Here is a 3,893-nt window from a genome sequence, read left to right on the forward strand (position 1 = left end):
ATGGTCAGTTATACCTATATATTGATTCTATGGTAAACAGACTGTCTGGAAGTATCTTTTGAGAAAAAGACAGTGTTGAGATAATGGATTGTTCCGCATCCGTATGGATGGCGGCTATGGACCAGATGTGAGTAACACCAATTAAGGGCCAGTTCTGTATGAGGGATCTCCTCTTCATCTGTCTCTCTCAGCCTTGTTACTATATTACTGTTTGTCTATGACCTGTCTCCTTCCTTTCNCACCACTCTTTGTGGAGGCCTTCAGCAGGGGACACACTGAGGTCCTGAAGGAAATGGTGCAGGCCTGGCCCTTCAACCGCCTGCCCCTGGGGGCACTGATGAGGAAGCCACAGCTTGAGATGATCTGAGGGGCCCTAAATGGGCTGGACATGCTGCTTGCCCAGCAGCATTGCCCAAGGTGAGGGGGACCTAGGTGGCCTGGAAGGAAGCACCCTCGGTGCCAGGGAAGGGATGGGTATAGGCAGGGAGAGTGGGTGCTGAAGTGTGCACCACAGGCTTCCTGTGCTGCCAGCAAGGAGGAGTGGAGAGGTATTGGCCATGCTGAGCCCCATCTGGGAAAGGCTTCCAGATGTGGAGGTGCTTGTGGCAGCTGTGGTGACCCATGTAGAAGGCTGTAACTGCCCCTGCCTTAGTCTGTACAAGATGGGTCACCAGGCTGGATTGGAGGGAAGTGGAGGGAGAAAAGTGAGACAGAAGGAAGAGATGGAGCAGGGGGCAGCAGCTGAGAGGTGAAGGAAGGTGCCTCAGGGCTGAGACTCTGCTGTCGTCCCTGCAGGAGGTGGAAACTGCAGGTGCTGGATTTGTGGAATGTTCCCCAGAACTTCTGGAGGATGTGGTCTGGAGCCATGTTTGATGCCTGCTCACCAGAGGACATTAAAAAAATCGAACATTGAAACTTGGTCCAGCAATGGCGGCTAAGCCACCCTTCAAGGTTTTCATTGACTTGAGCCTCAGAAAAAGACCCCTGGATGAATTCCTGTCCACATTTTCCTGTGGGTCACACAGAGAAGGGACAGGCTGAACCTGTGTTGCAATAGGCTAAAGATCTTTTGGAAACCCCCCGGTCACACCAGGAAGGTCCTGCGACTGCTGCAGCTGGACTCTGTCCAGAAGGTGGAAGTGCACTGCAACTGGGTGACCTCCACCTTGGCTGCTTGTGCTCCTTTCTTGGGCCAGATGAGGAACCTGTGGAAGCTGCTTATCTCCCAGGTCTATGTGCCTGCCTACACCTCCCAAGAGGAGCAGGAGCAGCTGCTTGCCTAGCTCACCACGCAGTTCCTCAGGATGGACTGCCTGCGGAAGTTCTGTGCCAATGCTGTCTTCCTCCTCGAGGGCCACCTGGAACAGGTGCTGAGGTGAGTAAGGGGGGGTGAGCACCCTCTGCAGACCAGTTACAGGAAATTTGCACCTACCAGCCACTGACACTCTCATGGTTAATAAGACACTGGAAGGTAAATAACCCATCCTTTAGTTCCTTTTGGATCCTGAAGCTAGTTCGCATCACGTGTGTTGGAGCAGACTCCTAAAGGAGGGTCCATAGTCTGGGAAGTGCCACCATGCTGGGAATCCAGTTGGGAGGGACAGGAGCTAGGGATGGGATTGATGTTCTCTCCATGGGAGTCCTGTCCAGTGAAGGTGGTGGAAAGCAGGCAGGGAAGAGGTCTTAGAAGGAGGGAAGCACCCACACTTACACCTGTCAACAGGGAAGCTCTGTGCTCCCCAGCTGGAGCCTCTATACCCACCTGGGGAAGGCTGTTCTGAACTCCAGGTAGTGATCCTGGGTGTAAGGGTCAGGAGCAGGGTGGGAAATCTTGCTGAGGATATAGGGTGTGCACCTCTCAGAGTGTTCACCCCAGTGCATTTTGTTACATCCTGCCAAATTTGTCCTTCATACATGACTCCCCAAGACCTCCTGTAGCCAGACCTGTGACTTTCTGCTTGGCAGTGAGGAGGGGACACAGAGATGTGGACTCATCTTTTCACAGGAGATATGGTGAAAGGCTCACCCTGACATGGGGTGATGTGAATGACCAGATTCTGCAAAAGGCAGCATCCTAAGTGTGGACCATTTTCAGATCACCAGGGTGATTTTGGGTTTTGGCCAGTTTGTCGTCTCCCTCCTTGACATTGCTTCTCAGAACTAACTGTCTGGTTTTTCCTTAGGCAAATGAAGACCCCCCTGGAGACCCTCTCAATAACCAACTGCCCACTGTCCGATTCTGACTGGAATTATCTTTCCCGATATCCAAACGCCAGACAGCTCAGACACCTGGAACTGAGGGGCATCAAACTGACCGATTTCAGTCTGGAGCCCCTCCAAATCCTGCTGGACAGCACTGCAACCACCCTGAAGAGCCTGAACTTGGAAGCTTGTGGGATCATGGACTCCCAGCTCCAGGCCCTCCTGCCTGCCCTGAGCCGCTGCTCCCAGCTTGTGATCTTGAGCTTCCATGGGAATGGCCTCTCTATGTCAACCCTGAGGGACCTGCTGCTTCACACTGCCAGGCTGAGCCAGTTGAGCATAGAGCTGTACCCTGCCCCTCTGGAGAGCTATGATGCCTGGGGAACGATCCACCCAGGGAGATGTTCCCAACTCTGTGCTGAGCTCACAGCAATAGTGAGGGATGTCATAACAAACAGGACCGGGTTTGTAAGGGTGGCTGGGTCAGGAAGTGGGGACTGGGTTTCACTCCTTGGCTACTGAAAGATGCAGAGTCCTTTGTGCACCTGTATCCAAACACTCTACAGCCCTTCTGGAACACTGGCTAATTTTACCTCCACAATTTAGAAACCTAGAACCCATGCTATTCTAGAGAAATGAGTGAACTTCATCAAAGCTAACTCAGGGAGCTGGGGACATTTCTTAGTGGCAGAGCACTTGCTAGCGTGCGGAAGGGCCTGGATTCCATCCAAGGCATCACAGAAATAAATAAACAAATAAATAAATCAAAAATTGGTGTGACCACATTGGGAAGGTTTAATTGGAATAGAGCTGTCTATCTGTTAGAAATATTCAAAAAGTAAAAACCAGAACCCACAGAAAACAATGGAATGCATTCTTTAATTGGTCTGGACAGGTGGGTCAAATTGATGTCCTGAAAGATTCTCTTCCAAAAACACCTGGAAAAGCTGGCTTGGTGGTGCTCAGCTGTAGTTCCAGCAGCTCAGGAAGTGAGGCAAGAGGATGGTGAGTTCAAAGCCAGTCTCAGCAATTTAGTGAGGTTGTAAGCAAGTTTTTGAGACCCTGTTTCAAAATCCTACCTGGGGATGGGGCTCACTGGTGTGGCACCTTTGGGTTCACTGCCTGGTCTCCAAAACAATAACAAACAAGTATGAAAAGCTGGTTACAGTGGCACATGCCTGGGATCCCAGCTACTCGAGAAGATTTGTGATTTTTATTCCTTCTCCTAATATTACTAACTAGCGCATGACACATCCTTATTTTTTTGCAGTCCCTTGGAATGCAATATTGGGCCATTTATTCGAGATCTATTTTCCTAATGAAGGTATTTCTTGCTGAGGACTTCCCAGTTAGAATTGCTTTTGCTGTATCCACAGGTTTGAACATCTTGTGTGGCCCAGTTCATTGGTCTGCAGGCATTTTACACTTTCTTTTTTTATTTTTATTTATTTTTCTTATTTCTTACATACATGACAATGTTTTGATTTCTTCAATGACCCATTGGTTTTGGGGGAACACACTGAAGAATTCCCATGCTTTGTAACTGTCCAGGTGTTCCCCCTACTATGGATTCCATTCTTATTAAATTTATGGAGATTTATTTTGAGAATAAATGGAGAATGTGTCATGTGCTGTTTGCTCTGCAGTGGTTGGGTGGGATGGTCTGCAAATGTCTACTGTGTGCAGAGATG

At 49.6% G+C, this 3,893-nt stretch overlaps 1 pseudogene; it reads left to right on the plus strand.

Moving 5' to 3' along the window:
* The first annotated feature begins 217 nt into the window (after window positions 1–217).
* Window positions 218–3,288, plus strand: LOC125614077 (annotated as a pseudogene).
* The last annotated feature ends 605 nt before the right edge of the window (window positions 3,289–3,893 follow it).

Source organism: Marmota marmota, unplaced genomic scaffold (assembly GCF_001458135.2).
Source record: "Marmota marmota marmota unplaced genomic scaffold, marMar, whole genome shotgun sequence".
Taxonomy (NCBI): domain Eukaryota; kingdom Metazoa; phylum Chordata; class Mammalia; order Rodentia; family Sciuridae; genus Marmota; species Marmota marmota.